A 23,067-nucleotide genomic window follows, 5' to 3' on the forward strand; every position below is an offset into this window, starting at 1 on the left:
CATGTACTGCATGGAGCACTGGGTGTTATACGCAAACAATGAATCATGGAACACTACATCAAAAACTAATGATGTAATGTATGGTGATTAACATAACATAACAAAAAAAAGAATTAATTTTAATGTATGTTAATTTATATAATAGAATAAATGAGAAAGGACATAGCCATTTTCTCTGATAATGAATAATAGCAAGTAAAAACAGCCATTTAGTCTGGGAATATAGAATCCAAATCACAAAAAGGTCATCCTATTCTGTGTACCAAATCTAATTTCTGGCAACACGGATTTGAAATGGCAGAGTCCAAGTGTCAATTTCTCCCATGCTCTATACTTGCAAGATACCTGCTGACAGAGATGTGTCATATGAGAGAGAAAAAATTCACAGGACCCATGGGACATTTCATCAGACTGGAGAGTAAGGTGCTCATGCAGGAAGTTCAGCAAATTTCTCAAGCCAATGACCCCCATTCATGGGATGAACCTACCATCTAAAATTATTTACATTTAGACTTACAAAAGAGAAACTATTGCTAAGGCTTTTTGTTGGGTCAATTTATTTTATTAAATTTATTTGTTTGAATTTTTACTTTGAGTAAGAGATAAAAGGAGATTAAGAGGAAAAGAGCACCTATTAAGCAAAGATCACTGGAGGAGAAAGGAAATAGTAGGGAGAAAAAAACCGTACGAGATTATGCTTAGATTGCTGGGGAAACCTAACTTCATGCAGACTTATTTTTTCAGCAAATACATACATATATATATATTTTACGTATATTTTATATATATATGTATAATATACATACATATATATATGTATATTTTTTAAGACCATTTTTTTTTTCTTACTACAAGTTTCTTACTAAAAGTAGACCTGCTCCTGGAGCAGAAACTCTTTACAGCAATGGTTTGCAAATGTCAGTAAGCCAATCAAAATATTCTAAGACATTTTGAAAACATTCCAAAGGTAACAGGCATGGACAAGTAAAGGAGACAATTATTAAATAATTAGTATTAAGTACTAGTGATGGGTCAATATTTAATACTCAAATTTTGAATTATATATATTTTTATCAGAGTTTTGCTTTTGGGTTTGTTTCAGTTTCTTAGTGGTAGGAAATAGTGGTAAGAGATTTTTTTTTAAGCTAGCATTAAAAAAGTTATACAGTATATGGTCAAAGTTTTACACTGTATAAACATAATTTTAGAATATAATGTATTTCAAACCTATGTAGTAAGAAATTCACTAAGCTTTAAATTGCACAATGGGGCAGGAACTCTGAAACCAAGCAATTCCTAGTGTCAGTATTTTTATGCTTAATTGCATTAGGATTTGCTTTACATTCTTCTGTTACTAAGCTGTAAAATCTTGTGGTTTTAAAAATAATTTTTGTTTTTTCTCCTTCAATATGACAATTTTAAACCAAAACCCTTTAAAAATACGGTCAAAACCCAGAAAATGTTAATTTATTTACAAAGATTTATTAAGGACCTACTATGTTGTAAGCACTATTCCTTACACAAGGGTAGTTGCAACAGAGAAAAAAAACAAAATCTGTGTTCAAATTCTCACAGAATTTGAACTTTCATGGTAAACAAATAAATGAGACATCAGAAGGTGATAAATGCCATGGGGAAAAAATTAAGCAGGGTAAGAAGGTGGATGTGCACTGGGTTGGGGCTGCTACTCTATATTCAGTGGTTGGGAAAGGCCTGTCTAATACAGTACGATTTGAACAAACACCTAAAGGAAGGAAGGAAGGAAGCCATATATTTTTCTTGGGGGAAAATCTTTTTAGGCAGAAGAAATAGATGGTCCAAAGGCCTTGGAACAGGGTTCCCTAATCAAGGAAGAGCACAGGCACCAATGTGGCTAAAGCTGGGTAGGGTAGAAGGAGAGAAGACTAAGTAAGAGAGGTATGTATTCTTTTTATTTTGCTGCATAACAAATGACCACAAACTCACAATTTCTATAGATCCAAAGCCTGGGCCATATCCTCAACTCAGGGTCTCAAAAGAATGAAATCAAGACATAGGCTGCACTGCATTCTCATGTCTCATGGAAACTCTAGGAAAGAACCCACTTCCTAGCTCATTCAGGTTGTTGGGAGAATTTATTTCCTTGTGGCTGAATGACTGAAGCCCCCATTTCTTACTAGTTCTCAGCTGGGATTACTGACACTCAGCTCCTAGAGGTCAACTCAGGGTCTTACTGTGTGGCCCTCTCCATAGGCAGTATACAAGAGGGCAGTTTGCTTTCTCAAGGCCAGCAGGAGAATTTCTCTCTCTAGTCTGCTAAGATGGTATCTTATACAAGGTTCTCCCGGCCACCTATGTATAATGACTGGAGTGATTATCCCATCAGCTTTGGCATATGGGGTAACCTAATAAAGGGAGTAACTATCCCATCATATTCACCAGTCCCACCCACACGCAGGGAGAAAGTATCATGCATGCTACTTTCCCACCACCAGGGAGGTAGGAATCTTAGGGGACATCTTCGCATTCTGCCTACCACAAGCAATGGTGAATGACATCAACTGGAGCTCCACGGGCCATTGTAAGAACTTTGCCTCTGTGAGTGGGGTGGCAGACTGAAAGAAGACTCTGAATTAGTATAAGTTTTAAAGTGAGAATCTGGGCTTCAGTGCAGAGGACAGACTGCAGGGAAGCAAAGAGAGAAGCATGAAAGTGAGTTAGAAGAAATTAGGATGAAGTCAAGACACGTCACATCCTATTTTTATTCTGAAGGTAGAAAGAACTAGATATTGTGATTGGTTAGACATAAAGAATAAGAGAAAGAGGAATCCGAGACTAGAGACTACATGAGCAATGGGAAGGGTGGAACTGCAATTTCTTGAGATGGGAAGACTGTGAGGATAAACAGGATTTTAGGGGAAGGAGTAGGCAGCAGACAGGAACAAAGAGTTCAGTTTTGAACATTTTAAGTGTGAGGTATTTATTTAAAGGTCGAGTAAAGATATCAGGTGATTGGATGTGAGAGTCTGGAGTTCAAGGGATCAGTCAAGGATAGAGATAAAAATATGGGGATCGTCAGAATATAGATGATATCAAAGGCTTTGAGACTGGATGGAAGTAAGTGAATGAATGAAAAGTGTAAAGTCTATATCTAGACTCAGATAAGGACACCTAAAAGTTCAGAAGTCAGGGTGATGAGGAACAACATGCAAAAGAAATAGAGAAGTAGCCAGCTTCTTATTGGTAGGAAGAAAAAAAGTTCAGTTATCTCAGACACCAACTAAAGAATGTGTTTTGAGGAGACAGTGATCCAGTGTGCAGATGTGCCAAGGAGAGGAACATTGAGAACTTTCCATTGGATTTAGCAACATGGAGGTTATTTACTCCTGATCATGACAAGAGCTGTTTAGGTAAATGATAGGGATGAAATCTTGATGAGAATGGATTCAAAAGACAACCAGAGCAGCCAAAGTGGAGACAGCTCTTGAAATGGTTCTTCTGTACAGAAAAGTAGGGAAATGGAACATAAATTAGAAGGTGTGGGAGATTGGGTGACATTTTTCATGTTAACAGATACAATCTAGTAGAGAGGGAATAACGTATGACACAAGAGTAAAAGGGGATAATGTTCTTAGATAGATGAAAAGATATGGGATCTAAAAAACTAGTGGAGGGATTGACTTCAGACATGAAGCAGAGTTCGTAACAGCAAGAAGGCAGGCGGAGTGCATGCTGGTAGGTTGCTAAATACAGCGTGGGAAATTGTCAAATTCCTCTTCTCAGTGAAACAGAAACCAGATAAATCAGCGGAGAATGAGGAAGAGGGGAGATATTGTGGAGGTTCTGGGAACAAGGAGGTGTAAAATAATGGTCCAAGACAGTGGGAGAGCAAATGGACCAGGGAAATACAGGACTATACAACAGTAGCGAGGAGTTATGAACCAAATGAAATTTGTAAGAATGGAAGTCAGGTTATCCTAGCTCACTCAACTGCAAGGATGCATGTATGGAGTAGGTGAACAAAAGGTTGAATTTATCCATTTTTTGTTGTAGCTTTCATTTTTATTTCATCTATCATCTATCTATCCATCTATCTACGTACCTACCTACCTATCCTCTGTCTACAGTTATCTATTTTGCCAAGGAAGTACAGTAACAGAAGAGGGGCCCAGGAGCTGAGGATATATGCGAGAGACTTGTTTGGTGATTCTTAAGTGATGGACCATGGAACCTCAACTGGATAAGAAAAGAAGAGTGGATATGAGGGAGGGGGTGATGACGAGTACAGACATGACTTTAGGATCAATGAGCTGGTACAGCCAAAGAGCAATGGGAAGGAGTATGCTGGCACAATGCGAGATGGAAGTCAGAAAATAGAGTACTTAAAATTCAGACTCTGGAGGGGTGGGATTAATGACAAGATCTAGCGGATGACCATGGGAGTGGGTTGCTGAAGTAGGGTAGAGAAAAGCCTGAGAGGCCCATGAACTGAAAAGATAATTGATGTGGCTATTAAATCACAAGATGTATGAGGGGAGTTGTGCTGAAGACAACACAGTGAACTGCAAGTTAAACTCCTTATGGAAGGAGGGGAGTGACATCTTTAGATGACCTTTGTAAGGCGGGGAATCTAACGGTATGTCTGAGGCCTTGAGCCTCAAATCAGGAGAGTTTTCAGAAGATGTTCATCCTACACCAGGTGTGAAGGGCAGCCACTTGGCAGGGCTGCATCAGAGAGAACCAGCTTCTAGTTAAATGAAGAGGACTGACTGACGATGGGGGTGGGGCTGAGGAGGGACCTCAGGTATCCGAAGAGATTTGGGGACCAGAGGGCCCCAGGGCCAGAGCAGGGAGTGGACAAACAGGTAAAATAATGGGTAGCTATGTGGACAAAGGATGGCCTGGTAATTCAGAGCTTCTGCATGGTCAGAATGAGCAATGGTTACTGCCATAATAAGGAGACGGAATTTAGCTAGGGCAACACTAATTTTAAAATATTATAAAGACCTGAAATTTCCCATTTTCTGACTTTATCTTGTTCTGCTATGTAGTCTTAACACTGCCTTGCTAAATCACCCGGTGATTATTTTAGAGGTCAAAATGTGACTGATTCACAAGAAAAGCAGTCGAGATACAACAATAAAGATTCCCATGGAAATTTTATTGAAAGGAAAAAAGTAATTAAATCAAAGTTCAAGACACTGCTACAAGGCAACAGTATACTGCTTTTATTCATGCCAAATAGATTTTGAAGAATATCTGAATAGATCAAATGTCCTGCACCAGTTTTTCAACATAAAGTACACAAGAAAGTCATTTATTATTTCTCCAAATATCACCCTTTTAAAACATTATTCTAAGATTTCTGATTATAAGACAGTTTACATACTAGTAATTAAAAGGTTTTTATCACTTCTCTAAAAAAGAATCCATATAAGAAAAAGAATGGGTTTTGGCAGGAAGTAGAAAGGCAGTAACATCTAAAGGTCACAGGAGTAGAACTTTCAATTCAAGAGCAATTGCTATATATCCTTTTGAAAATTTTTGAGAACTGAAGTATGTGTTCCAAATAAAAGTTTCCCCCACTTTAAATAACCCTGGATGCAGCTATTTTCTCTTATTTTCTTAAGATAAACTCCTCAGAACTCAGAATTAGGATTGAATAAAATCAGAGGATGTTTAGAGCAGAGAATAAGTTATCATCCAATTGATTTGGTAGAAACTGAGGCCCAGAGCCAGGCAACAGGCTCAAGGCCACCTCACGAGTCAGCAGCAGTGTGGGGGTTGGTCCCCAAACTGTAGAAATCAGAAGGCCACATCCGATTTTTTAAACCTGGTTTCTGAAAACCAAAAGATAAAATGGTGGTGATTTATTTTTAGCTGCTTGTCAACATATTTATCATCCTTATCTGAAAAGTCTCCTCAAAATTGTGGTTTTAGTTTAGTCTTCAACAAAGACTGCTCCTGACCTCTGAGGCAACTTGTCTTCTGGGCTACATGATTTTTCTTCTGAGCAAGAGACTGCTGTGGATCGTTCTCTCTCTTCTTTTAAACTTTGTTCTGAGACTGGATTTTCCCCTAGAGCAGCATGAACTTTCTTGTCCATGTCTGGAGTTACTTTCTTTACATGTTGAGAGAATTGTTTCTTGTTGGCAGCACCATCTTCTTCCATTAAGTAACACACAGAATCTGGAACGTTCTGAGCAATGATACCCTTCCAAAGTACTTCTGCACTGAGTTTCTCACTTTCTGAATATAACCAGGGACTCATTTGGTACTGAAAGGCAGAAAAGCTTCTTCACACAGCTCCCTTCGGAACCCCCAAAACTTTATTTCCAGTGGCAGTTGTGGTATGGACCGCATCCAAATACAAACGCCTTCACATTACAATGTGGAAGCTCATGACTATAAGCCACACAGACTGTCACAGCCCCTTCTGTTACAGGCACAAGCAATCTGACAAATGGTATCTTCATCAGTTACATAAACTATTATAATCTCTTTAATTTATCCTGGATTACTCAGCATTCCCAAACATAGTAATCAGTTTTACCCTCTTGCCTTCTTCTAATTTTCACCTGGTATCTCTTGAAGTAGGTCTTATTCTTAACAACTTATTCTTGAAAACCCTATCCTATAGAACACAGACCCATGTCTGTGGCTCACCACAGACCTACAGCAATGGCAAGAACTTTTTATAATTTAATTCATACTGGTAACAACAAGAAAACACAGTTGATGAAATAAGAACATGTTTTGAAAGTCTCTTCCAAGAACTCTATCAGAGTCTAGTAACTCTTTGTTTTAGTTTGCTCAGGTTGCCATAAAATACAATTTTCTGTGTGGCTTAAACAACAGAAATTTATTTTCTTCCAGTTATAGAGGCTAGAAACTGAAATCAAGGTGCCAACATGGTCAGATGCTCGTGAAGGATCTCCTCCTGACCTGTGATAGATGCCTTCTCATTGAGTCTTCACATGATGAAGAGAAAGAGCAAGCTTTCTGGTGTCTCTTCTTATATGGACACTAATTCCATCATGAGGGTCCCATTCTAATGACATCACATAACCCTGATTGCTTCCCAAAGAACCAATTTCCAAATAACATCACAGTGGGGGTTAGGGCTTCAAGAGAGGAATTTTGAGGGGATACAAACATTCAGTCTGTCACACTCTTAAAACCTTTAACTTTAAAATTGCTAGAACATAACTCAATATTGGTCATTATTCATTACTTTTGTTTTATTCATAGAGAATCCATTTGCATTACATTTGCAGATGTCTGGAAAGTTCTTTTTTTTTTCTTAAGATTTTATTTATTTGACAGAGAGAGAGAGACACCAAGAGAGGGAACACAAGCAGGGGGAGTGGGAGAGGGAGAAGCAAGCTTCCTGCTGAGCAGGGAGCCCGATGTGGGGCTCGATCCCAGGACCCTGGGATCATGACCTGAGCCGAAGGCAGACACTTAATGACTGAGCCACTCAGGCACCCCTGGAAAGTTCAATCTTAATATGACTTTGATTACTGAATCTGGCCCATCTTTCTTGAAATAAGTCTATTATTGCATCCTTAAAAAATTGCTATGCCTATAAATTATCTTCTCTCTCATCCATTCTATTTTTGTTTATTTTTATCTGGAACTTACCAGCAATGTGGTATTTACTTAACACTTCTAAGCTTAATTTTTTTCATCTATAAAATAGCGATAATAATATCACCTATTTGATAAGATTTTTTGAGACTTAAAATGAGACATCCTAAGCAAACACTCAGTAATTATTATTATTTTGTTGGTGATGGTACTGGTCATGAAAACAGTGGAAGAAGAAAACATGAAAACACTCAGTAATTATTATTATTTTGTTGGTGACGGTACTGGTCATCAAAACAGTGGAAGAACAGTTGGTGATGGTACTGGTCATGAGGGGATACAATTACTAGTAGTATTTTGAAATCTGGAATATTGCTTGGGTTTATCATCTGCCTCACTGATTGTGAAATAATATAAATAGATATTATATTCTGTGCCTGGTTTCTGACACAAAATTAAAACCCTTGTAATTTCCTAAGTGATAAGAGCACCGGGAGCATCTTTTGTTCTAACATTTTGTCTTTGACCCTGTTTCCTGACACAGAGCTCTTAAATCCCTTGGAATTTCCTGGATGATAAGAATATTTTTGTTCTGATGAGGCAATGTTTGGTGGGCTCCTGGATGGTCACCAGAAAGATCAAAACATGACTAGAAGCTTAGAATTTTCAGGCTCACACTCTACCTTCTGTGAAGGGGAGAGGGGCTAGAACTACGGTGAATGACTAAAATGTTGTCTATGTGATCAGCCCTCCATTAAAAATCTCAAAAGTCCAAGGTTCAGATAGCTTCTGGGTTGGTGAACACATCCATGTACTGGGAGGGTGGTGCATCCCATTCAATTCCACAGGCATCCCACACATTTGGTGATCAGAGATGTCAGAAATAAAGTGTTCTGTGTGAGTGGTAAAGAAGAAACTCACAGGAGTGTTTTCCTTTGCATGAGACTGTTTTCTGAAGTATCAAATTACTATTCCTTTTCCCAATGTGGTTTTATTTAAGCCATTATGTTTTTAATGTTATTGTACTTTCTCTTCCCCATCCTATTATTGCTTAATAAATTGAAGTATTAAAGAATTTTATCGACAGCCTTAGACAGATTCTTTCTAAAATATCTTTTTATCAATGAATTTTAAAACTGGATCATAGGGTAGTTTTATTTTAACTTTTTTTTTTAAGATTTATTTATATATTTGAGAGACAGAGAAAGCACACGAACGGGGTGGGGGAGAGGGAGAGAGTGACTCCTCAAGCAGACTCCCCGCTGAGCGGGGAGCCTGACACAGGGCTCAATCCCATAACCCTGAGATCATGACCTGAGCTGAAATCCAGAGTCAGCTGCTTTACTGACTAAGCCACCCAGGCACCCTTATTTTTAACTTTTTGAGGAACCTCCATATTGTTTTCCAGAGTGGCTGCCAATAACTTTCCCTATTTACTTATTCATATGTTTGCTTTTCTTGACTGAAGTTTAAAACATTTTTGAGGCTTCACTTGGTTGCTTTTTTTTCTTCATCAGTTTATTAATTCATTCTTACAAACTTAACTCTTCTAAACTTGATAATGTTCAAAAGTGAACTCCGAATCCTTCTCTTAAAACCTGCTTCACAGCAGCCCTACTAAACCAGAATCTTTGGATTCATCGTTGTTTCCTTTCTTTCTTATGTCACATCCATGTTGTCACCAAATCCTATTCATTCTGTCTTCAAAACATATCCAGAATGTGATCACTTCTCAGCACCTCCAAGCTACCTTCCAGGTGAAAGTCACCATCACTCCTCACCTGGGTTAGTGCAGAAACCTCCTGCTTGGCTCCCTGCTCCCACCCCTGCCCTCCTGCAGTGAGTCTATTCTCCACACAACTCACACTGTAAGTCTGACCATGCCACTCCTCTGCTCAAAACCCTGCGGCTCCACTCAGAGTGAAGGATGAAGCAAGCACAATGGCTTTCACTCCTGGGGCACCTAGACCCTTGCCGCCTCCTTGGCCTTATTTCTTTGACTGTCCTCCTCGTACTGCTCATTCAACTTTTGCCTCATGGGCCTCTTCACTGTTCTTTACGTTGGCTACGGCAGCAATACCATCACCACTGTCACCGTTACTCCTCAGCTGGTATCTGCAGGGTCAGTTTTGCCAAGTTTTTGCTTATATGTCACCTTCCAAACGTGACTGGCACTGATCACTTACTGAACTCTAGGTAGTTTACCTGTTGACCATAGGTAGAGGACGTGTATGACCAAAGACAGGTAGGTACGAACAGCCTAGAGCTGGTGTATACTCATTTTTGCAAGAGGAGAAAGCTATTCAGGCTTAGTGTTACGAGACACTTAGGTTGATGATGATGATGATGGTAAAGATGACCAGTATTTATTGGGCGCTATATACCAGGCACTATGTCAGTGGCATTACATGTATTACTTTCTAAAAAATCTCAGTATCAACATTATGAGGTACTCTTATTCCCAATTACAGATGAAGATTGTGAGGTGCCCTCAAAACTCTAAGCAGTACCTCTGTTTCTAAAGACTTCTTAAAACTGGATCATGGAAGGGCTGTCTTTCAGGAACACAGGAGTTATGCAGTAAAAATCAATACCTTTTCCTTGTATAATTCACTAATTATGTCCTCTAAGTAATGCAAGAATTACTCCCTTACTTCTCTTTGCCTGCAACCTTCACCCCTTCTTCTCCATTTCCCTATTCATCCCCCTCTAAGCACGTCATAGTCGTGGACGGTGACAATCCTCAGATGCTTAGCCCTAAGAATCTTAGAGTTTACCTAATCATCAAATCCAAAGTCTTCATTTTTGAGCCAATAAAACTGAGGCACTCATACACAAAATTCCTTCTTGAAGGTAATGTCTAGTTAATGGCAGAAGGGACCACAATTTTTAGGAGTGATGTGACTTGGTTTCCAGTCCCAGCTAACATAAGAGACAATCTGCATGGTCGTCCTACAGTCTGCATTGGACCCTTATGAATCAGCTTTATGTGCTGATTATTAATATGTGTGAAACTTTTTCCTAGAATGAGTATTCATGTGTTGTTACAAAATGTTGCTTGTTCTCCATTCTTTGCCTCTCCAGCTTCAGCTGTTCATGATTCTATTCTTAAAATCAGTTCCAGAGGAAAACGCTCCTCATCTCTTGGAAATTCATCAGCCCTCCTTTCTGACTACATCTCTCTATAGAGAAGGCATTAGATGGAAGGTTTGTAAAACTTTCATTGTGGAACGGACCTGGAGTGTATAAAAAAGGAAAAAGACTCTCCAAAAGAGATGTATTCCCATCTTTTACTCACCTTAGCCCTGAAACACAAAGAAAATTTTGCTGCCATATCACATCCATGACTAGCATTTTTGAACTCAAAGAATTTACAAAAACAACTTCTGAGAAAATAATAAAATTTTGTAACAAACACTAGGAAACCAGTTATATGTGTTTTTACCATTTCCTCCTAAATATCTTTTATTATTTAAATATAGTCTTCAAATGAATTTGGCAGGAAAGATAAGATCACTTGAATAGTACTTGTTTCAAGGACTAGTGGGGCTTAAGGGAGGAAGAGATGCATGAAAGAGTAGGTAGAAAACTTTTTTTCCTATCAAAATATAAAGGGATCTTTTCCTTAAAATATAGCTTATGAACACAATTTTTAAGCTAATTTCAGTGGCATTATTATGGTTAGTAAATGACATTTACTCATGGGGAAATTTAAGCAAAGTGATTAACACTCCCGGTGAAAGTAATGGAACTCTAGCTTCCTCCAATGTTACAATCACAGGCCTAACTACCTTAAAGTACTTTAAAGGCTATATCATAGAAGTAATAATAGAATTGGTCATAGAAGCAATTCATTTTTAGTGGTACTAGAGGTATGTCTCAATAGCCCAGAAATTTAGTGTTAGCTGGCAGTCTGCCCAACAAACAAGCAAACCCAAGGACCCTTAGAGACTGTCTCTCCTATTTACTGTGTACGTCCTTGGAAAATCTTCAATTTGATTCTAGATAAGAAAAAAATAATCCCCACCATACACCATTTTTAAGTTTAGGATTGAAACTTTCAAATCTGCTTTGAATTAGAAAGACTGCATCAATGTTGAGGAAGATAAAAATGAGATAAAATAAAATTCAAGTTATCTGCTCTGCTCTTCAATGGACAGATGGGGATTAGACCAAGTTTATTATGGCACCTTAAATTTGTTTTTAACAATCAATTTTTATACTAAGTCCTAAAGGAATGTGCTTATTTACTTTCCAATTTACATGTGCAAACCTAAGAAAGAAGCAATATTCAGCATATATCTATAAGCTAATTCGGTTGTTTCCTTTGCTTGTAATAATGTGACATATGCCCAGTACCATTTAGATAAGGTTAAATTAAATCTTCATTCAATGATTTCAGTTAATTTAAAAAAATTTATATGCAAGATGTAAAACTGTTCTATAGTGTAACAAATTCATTGGTGCCCCACAATACTATAAAGAAAACTCTTTAATTATCTAATTTATCTATCAGGCATTTGGGTGTTTCTATTAGGTATTTCTTATTCTTTTTTTTTATGTTATGTTAGTCACCATACATCATTAGTTTTTGATGTAGTGTTCCATGTTTCATTGTTTGCATGTAACACCCAGTGCTCCATGCAGAATGTGCCCTCCTTATCCTAATAAGCTTATGTACATTGATCAAGGAACTCAACAGATCACCCATAAAACAGGCTGGGCCCATTATTAGAAGCAACTATCCCCCACTGTAGCACAGCCTACAAAACAGTTTGAGTATACTGAAAGCAATTTGCATATATTGTTACTAAATGTAATTAAGTACAGCAAAATAAACTTGTCTATTCTTTCTTCTTTCTCATTCTACGTTTTATCTTTTTATCTTTGATTTCATCCTTCTCTTCTGCATTCTTAAAACGTCTCTTATCATATTTTTTTATGTTTTCTAGTTTCCTTAGCTTCCATTAATAAGATCATATTTGTCTTCCTTTCCTGGCAACTCTTTACCTTACTGAAGTCTTACTGCAAACAATCTTTCAACTGTACTTTTACTGTGAGACAGCCATACCATGCCACAGAACTACAGACGTCAAAGAATTTTACTTAATAGATTAGGGCAAAAAATCCTTAGCTAGAGCATGCTATAAGGGGGAATACATTGTCAAGGGGCAGGTAATTTTCTTTTTTTTTTTTTTTTAACCTTTTTAAAAATTTTTTAGAGGGAAAGCAGGGGAGGGGCAGAGGGAAAAGGAGAGAATCTTAAGCTGGCTCTGCGGTGATGCTGGACTGGATCTCATGACCCTGAGATCCTGACCTGAGCCAAAATCAAGAGTCCGATGCTTAACTGACCAAGCCACCCAGGAGCCCCAGGGCAGGTAACTTTCTATATTCCCTCAGGGATGGTACCTCCAACACAGCTCACTCATGTATGAAATAGAACTGACAATGTATAAATAGAACAGCAAAGTCAAACCTCACTGGCAACACAATTTACAATGGCGACTTTCCAGTAATCATGAAGCCTCTGTTAGCTGGGAGGGTGATGCGTTTTGACCTGCTTCTTCAGGCACCCACTCAAAAGCCTGATCATCATTTGGTCATAGGAAATTGAGAAGCCTGGGTGGGGGGTGGTGACCAGAACTTTTCACTGACATGCCTGGAAGTTCCCAATGAGAGTAAATTTGGGGACAGGGTATTCTGCTTGGGTAAGACTTATTCCTTGCATAAGAGATACCCAAAAATGGAGGAACATAATTGGTTATCAGTGTGGGAAAGAATCTAAGGTGCACCATCTACACATACACACCATACAAACATTGTTGTGCTCTCTGTTTGGCCGAGGTTGAAACTAAGCTCAAAACCCCGAGACGAGGGGTTCCAGAGAAATATGGGGATTCGGACTCCACCTTTGCAAAGTGTAAAGTGTGCACAAGCCACTATAAATGACAGAGGAAGTGGTGACAGTGTCAAGGTAATGACAGTGTCAAGGGTAATGTGTGTGGTTGCAGATGAGGCTGAAGAAGCAGACTTATATCTTGTATATCTTGGCTGAGGTTTTTGCACACAAAGTTCATATACGTGCTCACGTATGGGGTGTACAGGAAGGAATATAACATTTAAAGCAGGAAAATAGCATAAGATTTTAGAAAGGATGACTTGAGAAGAGATGCTGAGATTTCTAGCTTCTGCTACCTCAAGGGTATCTGATGGTTCTGAATTTAGCCAAGAAAGGAAAAGCACCAAAAAGCGCAGCTTTCAGGGAAAGAACAAAGTTCAGTTTGGGGTCGTTATAATATTAGGTAATTGTGAAAATAAGTGTATGTCTGCTTATGCAAGCTGAAAATAAATCTGTCGATGAACATAAAAGAGACAGCATGTATTTTGTCACTTCTTTCCCATAGTTCTGTACAAATTTCACAAACCGGTGTCTACACAGCTCATGGCATGAATGTGAAATGCCACAGGGTTGGCAATGCTTATGGACCGGGGGTGAGGGATGGGAGAAGGAGGGGTGGGTAATGGCATGTTATAGAGCAGCATGATGTGCAGGGGTGGGGAGTGTGTGTGTAAGAGTGAGTGTGTGTGTAAGAGTGAGTGTTCATGTGGACGAAGGCCACATGCCTGCCTACAGATGTATGTGTTAGAAAACAGGCTTATGGTGGGAAAAAAGTGGATAATACATATGGACAGTCATACCCGTATTTCTCTGGAAAATACTTGGTTGTTCTTGTTCAAAATCAGCATTTTCTAAATTATGCGGCTGTGTTTCTTGGAACACAGCAGCTGATAAACTGTTAATAGCTTCCTTCCATGAAGGAAGCTCCTTGTGTTCAAATTAGTTTGGGAAAGCTGTGGGCAACATCTGTCTTCCGAGAGCCTCAAAGGGCCTTGAGGACTAATGAAGGCACTGAGAAGTCCTCCAGGGAAGTGACCCTTTTCATTTTTTAGTATAGCATTTTCAAACTTATTTGACATAAAACTCCTTCATTCAAAGAACATATACTAATAACTGAAGAGATACTGGTATTCAAAAAAAACAACAACAACAAAAAAAACAAAACAGTTTGGTAAAAGCTGATATAAATGTGTCCAGAGCAGCAGAAATGTAGGGTGATAATGAAGAAAGTGACTTTGGTAAATATGGGCAAATCCAATACCAAATTTTCAGGTCAAATATAATTCCTTGCAGGCCTAATCATTCCTGCAAATTATCTTCAAAGCTAAATTAGCTCTCAAACTTCTTAAGCAGGTAGGTCTTTGGGTACAGATATTAACTTTATGCGATTTGCATTTTAAAAGAGGAATGATTTCAGGCTTTTCTATACAAACTGAGAAGCTATTAAAGTGTGCTCTAAGTATGTGCTGTCCCTTCGGTGACTGAAAACTCTAATTTGCAATCTGATGAATATGACATCTTTTGAATAATGCAAACTAAGAAAGTGCTAATTGGTTTCCATGGTCATACCTACAGCTTCATGAAAATGGATTAGGAACATAAAGAAAAATGCAGAATATATGACTGCAGAGCCATTTAAATTATAAATGAAAGACAATCTAGTTGAATGAAATGCCAAATAATAATAGCGATCATTTTAATAGGTGGTGAGCATGATTTGCACCTGCTTTGCATCAGATACTGTTTGATAGGCTCTGTACAATATATCTACTCCTCATCTGCAAAAACAAAACACAACAAAACCTGAGGCTAGGCAAACTAATCAATAAAAAATAAATAAAAATTATAGGTCACATTTGTTGAGCACTTACTTTGTGTCAGGCACTGTTGTAAATATCTCACATCAGTAAGTCTTGTGAGCCTCACCACAACCCTGTGAGATGGGAACTATGTCGTCCCCATTCCACAGAGGAGCTCACACACTGACGTCAGATTCTAAATCACCTACTCTTTCTACTTCTCCACTGTTCTGATCGCATGATATTTGTACACTTTGCATATTCTGATTTTATATTAAATTGATATAATTTTAACAGTAATGAGAAAGTGGCTCATGTTAGAGCCTTTTGATAATTTGAGGCAGTTGTGTCCCCAAAGGACATTGATACATAATCAGTAGGAGAAGCAAATGTCCCCACTTCTGTGTTTGATGTCTCCCTTTATTCTCACAGTCTGGTCCTGAGAAATGTCACTTGAATTTACCTCTGTAGACAGTTTATGATATATTCAGCAATAAAATGCATCAGTAAACTCTAACAGCAGTTGACACACTGTGTTATATTCATGAATTTTGGTCCTGATTTCAATGCTATATTGTTAACGTTTTAAGTAAAAAAAATTTTTTTTAAATTTTTTGGCCAACTCTGGTGACAAACTGCTCTCCATATGCCTCTTGCTGGTATCTGCCACCTGATAAGAAGCCATATCTGATGTTAGAGGGGTTAAAGCCAGAATTCAGGTTTCAGGTATCTATTTCTCAGATAATAAAAATAATATATTTGGATCAACGGTTAAACTGACACCTTTGCCACTGACCATTTTAGAGAATTGTGGATGTTACATTTTAAGAAAGAACTTCAGGGTTGTCTGGGTGGTTCAGTCAGTTGAGTGTCTGACTCTTGGCTTTGGCTCAGGTCCTGATCTTGGGGGTCGTAGGATCGAGCCCTGTGTGGGGCTCCGCGCTCAGTGGAGATTCTCTCCCTCTGTCCCTCCCCCTCCCCCTTTCGTTCGCGCTCTCTCTCTCAAATAATTAATAAATCTTTAAAAAAATGAAAAAAGAACTTCAACAAACTAAACAAGCAAATGAAGCAAACATTGAGTTATGGTTGGGGGAATTAGTAAGTTTAATGCAAGAAGCAAGGAAAACAATACTGATAGAGTGCTTTTCTCTAATGCAAAGCAGTGCAAAGAACTTTACTACATTTATTAATTGCTCAGAATTACCGTAGGAGGGAGGTCATTACTATTTCTATTAACAGATGGTACAGAGAACAGAAAATATGCCGGGGGTGACACAGCTGGTGGCAAAGCAGGGACTTGAACCCAAGCCTGCTGTTCTCTCTACTACACCACATTTTTTCCTCAGAAAAAAAAAGGAGAGACAACTTAAAGTTGGACAAGAGCTGCTTTCAAATGTGATCATAGTGAAAAGGCATGAAGCTTGTTCTCCCAAACTCCATGAAGGAGAGTGGGGGCCAAGGCCAGGACATCAAATTCGAGATAAGAAAGGAATACTTTTCTGACACTCAACCTGTCTGGAAATGGGAAAGATGTTTGTACTCCCTGTCGCTGAAGGGGTCTAAAGAGAAGCTGAAGAGCCCAAATCACTTCTGTTCTCAAAAATTATTTAATTTTAAGATTCTAAACAAAATATATATTCTCTAGGAAATCCTTGATACCAAGGACACTTCTCTTTTGGTCTCCATTTTCCATCCCGTCCCAGCTGCGTGACCTAAAGGAAGTCAAACCGTGTTCCTCAGTTGACCTCTTAGTACAGCAGGAATGTATCACCTTTCAGGCAATGTTATTAGAAGATTGGATAAGATGAGACATGTGACATACTTAATCCATCATAAAGCTCAAATAGTGTCAGTTACCTCTTCCTGCACGTTTACAAGGTCAGAGTCTGCCAGAATCTGAGGCATTTTCTGTTATCTTCACTTGGGTCATGCCAAAAACAGTGAAGGAAACACTCCGTAGATGCAAGGCTCTCCCTTTATATGTGCATCTGGATGAGTCATGAGTGTGCATTTGCTACTGACTTGCATGGTTTCCTGCTTGCTCACCCCCAAAGAAAAAAATACAGAGTTCTTATGCATTGCTCTCAGGGTTTATAATGTACATTTTTAGTAAATTCTATGCAAAAGCATCAATGAAGTAGCTTTTACATGCCATCTTCATCTTCTGACTTTTCCACTGGTGCATTCAATAAAGTATACTGCTATTCTGTTTTATAATAATCACAGATATGCTATTTCCTCCCAAAGAGGGTTTTTTTGTTTTCCCAGCTGCCAAGGTCTATTGTCCTTATTTAATATAGAAAATGTTTCAGACAGGGGCGCCTGGGTGGCTCAGTTGTTAAGCATCTGCCTTCGGCTCAGGTCATGATCCCAGGGTCCTGGGATCGAGTGCCCCATCGGGCTCCCTGCTCAACAGGGAGTCTGCTTCTCCCTCTCCCACTCCCCCTGCTTGTGTTCCCTGTCTTGCTGTCTCTCTCTCTCTGTCAAATAAATAAATAAAATCTTTAAAAAAATGTTTTAGACATACATAAGAATTAGTGTTGTGGAACCATCAGAACTTTCTGCTGCAATCCTACTTTCTGATACCTAAAAAAGCTAACTGGAAGACTCTTAAAAGAGAACAAAATATATTCAAAATACACGTGACTATTAAAATGTTTGGCTGTAATTTTTTTAAATCCTTCTGAAGTTCAAATAAATATTGATAAGAAAATATGTCATTAAAGAAGTATTCATCATACATATAAGTTTAAAGACTATAATCTGGTGCTTAAATTAAGAAGACTTGCATAACTATTATTTGCATAGAGGAAAAGAGCAGTGACAGGAAATGCAAACTCTATGAAAATTTAATTCCATTTGAAATGAAAAAGAAATTTATCCTTTAAAACTCTTCCGTCAATCTATGGCCACTGTTTATCACAAGGACTGTGGAGGTTCATATGTATTGTATTCATGCATTTCATCAGATTCATTCTGATCCATTGCCCTGGGGGCTAACGAACATGCGTAGGCTCCCAACCTGTGAGACGTTCATGACAATTTCATCTTTTTATCACTCTGAGTATGCTTATGTAGAAAACTGTATGTCATAGCCCAAGGAACCTCTCCTTATCATTACTTCCAGCTCTCAAGCTAAGAACATGCCTTTGGGAGATTAAGTTAAAAGTTAACTTAGTTAACTTTTAATTTTTAACAAAGTTAAAAATATGTGGGTTTTTTTTATTGTTTTCTTACTTTTAGAAACAAAATTGAAATGTGCATCTGTGCGTTTGTGTGTTTAAGAAGGCTAAATTGAGCAAAACACCAAAAACTAAAAATCTAAAGACTTCATAATTTCGACCTTACCTTCTCTAAGCATATATATTTGACAACAGTGGAAAAAAAAGTATTCATGGTTTGTGAAAAAGCAAAATAACCCTAAAATAATATAGATGCACAAACACATACCCATCTACATAATCTATGACAATTTATATATGCATAAATATGTACACGTATAAATGTTACTTAAAACAGGGAAAATTTAAAAACAAACAGTAGGCGTCTATTGTTCATTTATTTCATAGCCTCTCCCACACATCTGGATATTATAAAACATAACATCATATGTCTATTTAGGATCATGAGAGTCTAATGTTTTATGTACATGACAGCATTACTGTAAATGTGGCAGAGTAATAAATGAAAACAAATTTTCTTTTATGAATAAATTGAAGAATATTTTGTCACATCCATTCTGATAAAATTATATAAATGTTTGTTTAACTTGGGAGGGATTACATGCAAAAGATTACAGAAGAAATAATAGAACACTCGTTAAGTGCTCTATTCAAAGTTTCTGTGACAAGGTAAAGTGGCCTACCCTGAAATAGTAAATTCTAAATAAGGTTTTCAACTTTTCAAGCATATTACAATCTATCCCTCACTGTTACTCTAAAAGTTACTTGTCTCAGATAGACTCTAATGCTTTGGCTGCATTACATGCACTAATTTAGGCGGATGCCATTCAGAAAGCACTGGTACTTGGTTTACATTTAAGCATCCATACAAATATAAGAAAGTCATCATCATGAATCAAAATTCCAACAAGTAATTATTGAACCTCTACTATGTAATGGGCATATGAAATTGAATTTTAAGATAAAGCGTTAAGAAAAAAGAAGTGAGGCCCCTGAAACTCTCCAAAGGACAGAATATAAAATAGAGAAGAAAACAAAGATTCTATTAGATCATTAGCTTCCTATGAGGCAGGGAAATAAAACAGAACAAGCTCTGGAGTCAGACCAAATTGGATTCTAATCTTACTTGTACAATTAGCGGCTGCAGGATCATAGCCAAGTTGCTGTAACACAGAAATGATAATGCTGCATAGATTGAAGATCATGCATGAAGAGCACTTAATACTTCCTTTGCATGCTAGCAGATGCTCAATAAATAATGAGACTTTTTTCATTAATAGTGTTATTAGTAACATCAACTGCAAAATATTAACTATCACTGTAGTTAACATATGAAAAGTTCTTCGTAAGTGCTTGCTGAATGAATGAGCACTGAATGTAGCCTAAACTTTGAGGAGATATGCAATGAAACTCATATGAAACAGAGACAAGGTCAAAACACATCCATCTGTCTCAATTCTGAGAAGGATTTCTTAAAAAAGAAGTTTTACCCTTCCCCCTTTATTTCTGCCTTTGTGGTTGTTGGAATACTTTAAGAGCAACGTCATTTTTCCCAACTGCTAGCACCATTCCGAGAGACAGAGCTAATCTCTCCATTCTTTTATTAAATCATGAAACAGGGTTATGGTGTTCCAAATTTCTGCTTGCATGGTCCTAAGACATTCAGATAAGGTTAGCAGGGCAAATGACTGTCAGGTGCTTGAACAGCAACCCAGGTTTGGGGCCTGAGGATGCCAAGCTTCTGGGGTGAGAATAGATTCCACAGGTTTCCCTCAGTCTCTCCCTTAACCAGGCAGGCTGGCTCCCACTTTCTGCCATCATGGCTAATCTGTCTGAGTTCTTCATGGCATGTTGACACTCGTTCTGTCTTCACTCACTGTGAGACAAGGCACTGCAGTGAAACCGAAGTGGGAGAAACCGTGAACAGGTGATTCTGCACCTGAGTCCTTGCTTTGTTCCTCCATAACCTAAGTCACATGATGTGTGATACATTTTAACAAGTTCTCAGTTTTCTCCTTTGTCAAAGGAGACAAGAAGCGGGTCACTAAGAGCACAGGCTCTGCAGTCAGAAATGTGTGGCTCTGTACCTTGGCTTTCCCATTTATGAGCACTGTAACTTTGTGCAAATCATTTAACTGCTTTTTGTATCTCACTTTCTTAATTTATAAAGTGGCAAAAAGAATAGCACCATAGACTCATTTGATAAGGGTTGATGAGGCAATATCTCTAATATACTTATCCAAGCATAAAGCACGTAGAATCTTCTTCTTCTTCTCTTTCTTCTTCTTCTTATTATTATTACTGTTAGTATAAGATTATCCACTGTCTTTCACGCCTACATTTGTAATCCTCTATACAAGGACCTTAGCTTGTTTACACTGTAGTATGAAAGCCAGGAAGATGTGGCAATGAATTAGAGAACAAGAACAGAAAATACAATGCAGATCTAAAAGAAGCCAGAGGAGACAGGAACAACCAAATGTAGACTAGCAAAACAAAGTAAATATAATACAAAAGTAAGAGGGTTAGTACTAAATAAAGATAATCAAGTCCAGTCGGGATGCTAGAACACTCAGACAGTAATTTAGTAACTACATATTTAAAGCAAGACGAGTTATATGAGTAGGCACCACTTTGTGTTTTGGGGGTATTTTTCTCTAAAACATGCAAATAAGATTTATTCAATAACTTAAAAAATGGACTATCTTATATTTCATGAAATTTTAGTCTAAATCTATAAATAAGATGCACACTTCTTGCCCCTTTAAATTTTCTGTGGGAAAAAAGAATTCAATTCCAAATTCTGTTAAAAATTTCCAGTTCAAACACAAATGACACAGTAGCCACATTAAACTATGGTGCTCTGTGGAGTTAGTTTGAGAGTTTTGGAATTGGAATTATCTGATAAGAAACAACTCAAAGGGACGGTGAATACAAAACTACATAGATTTTTGGGAAGCTTCCCATCAGAGAATGTTTGTAGAAATGTACCCTATTTCTGTGAATTTGTTTCACAGAAATCTGAGAATTCCATTGCTTTAAAAATGACTGGATGGGGCGCCTGGGTGACTCAGTCAGTTAAGCATCTGACTCTTGATTTTGGCTCAGGTCATGATCTCAGGATCATGAGACTGAGCTGCGTGGGGTTCTGTGCTCAGTGGGGAGTCTACTTGAGATTCCCTCTCTCCCTCTCCCTCTGTCCACCCCTATGCTCTCTCTCTCTCTGTCTCTGAAATAAATAAATAAACCTTTTAAAAAATAATGACTGGAATCTAAAAGGAACAAAATGCAAATATTGTCAGTGCAAAGTGATATTAAAACAAAACAAAACAACCAAAAAAAAAAATGCTCTTATCCCCAACCTAATGTTCTTCCAGCACAGTACCTCAGAGACTCACAGCCAGGGGAAAGAAGATGAATTACATCTGAAGTAAAAAACATGAAGTGTCAGAAATCAAAAGGCTATCATAAGTCTATAATGTGTCTAGTTCACGGGGAGAGAAATTCACACATTTGGCAAAGCATGAAAAGGGAGGGAAAGAATAATAACCTAGCCATTTCAAAATTAGTTTTTAAAAAATTATTTTCTCTAGGGGCGCCTGGGTGGCTCAGTCGGTTAAGCGTCTGCCTTCGGCTCAGGTCATGATCCCGGGGTCCTGGGATCAAGCCCCACACCGGGCTCCCTGCTCAGCGGGAAGCCTGCTTCTCCCTCTCCCTCTGCCTGCCGCTCCCCCTGCTTGTGTTCCCTCTCTCACTGTGTCTCTCTCTGTCAAATAAATAAATAAAATCTTTAAAAACAACAACAACAAATTATTTTCTCTAGAAAACTAAATTCTTTGTTGTTAAACTTGTTTTCCTTTTATACAATCAAAATCAAATGAGTATTAGGCAGAGGTATTAAGATCAAAAGTGGAAATATGTATTGATTATATTCCTTTTTTGCTTACAGTGGTAGTACTCTAAACTTGACCCTTTTGTTCCTGATATTCTGAGTGTTTACTAATCACTTAGATATCTATGATATCTAATATCTAATATCTAATAATATCACTGAGATATTCTATGTGTTTACTAATCTTCATTCCACTAAGAATTCACGGTCCCCTGATTTCTGTTTCAAAGGTAGTGTCTAAAGGTGCAGTGTTGTGCTGATGTTAATGGCAGTTATGATAGAATCAATGCGAGTCAGCAAGAGGAGGAATGAAGTGCTATGCATCTTATCTAGAAAACAGGTGGCCTGCTAGTGGTCCTAAATTAACTTAATGCTTGACATCACATATCATGAATCCAGGGGTACTCTGGTCAGGTCTCACCACTGCGCTAGAGCACTAACACATATTTTCTAGAGTATCCGTGACATTGCTAGCTAGACTTTTCAGCTGATCCACACAAACTTTAAGCTGAATATCACCACAGCAAAATTTTATTGGGAACACCACCACAAAACTGTGAAGATTTTAAAATGTCTCCCCAAATAAAATTTAACAACAACAACAACAAAATAACAGATATTTAAGAGACACAACAGAGAGTGAAGATAATGGCCTCATTAGAACCCATCAACACTTATTTTTCTGTATGAATATGAGCTACTTTAAATTACCTTATACACCCCTAA

The 23,067-nt window shown here is 38.0% G+C and overlaps 1 protein-coding gene across 7 annotated transcripts in view; it reads right to left on the minus strand.

Moving 5' to 3' along the window:
• INPP4B (inositol polyphosphate-4-phosphatase type II B) overlaps positions 1 to 23,067 on the minus strand; it is an 864,684-nt gene that overhangs the window by 278,942 nt on the left and 562,675 nt on the right. The gene's annotated exons all lie outside the window — the stretch shown is intronic.

The sequence above is a fragment of the Callorhinus ursinus genome, unplaced genomic scaffold (genome assembly GCF_003265705.2).
Source record: "Callorhinus ursinus isolate GAN/ISIS: 27379988/994484 unplaced genomic scaffold, GSC_fseal_2.0 scaffold4, whole genome shotgun sequence".
Classification (NCBI taxonomy): domain Eukaryota; kingdom Metazoa; phylum Chordata; class Mammalia; order Carnivora; family Otariidae; genus Callorhinus; species Callorhinus ursinus.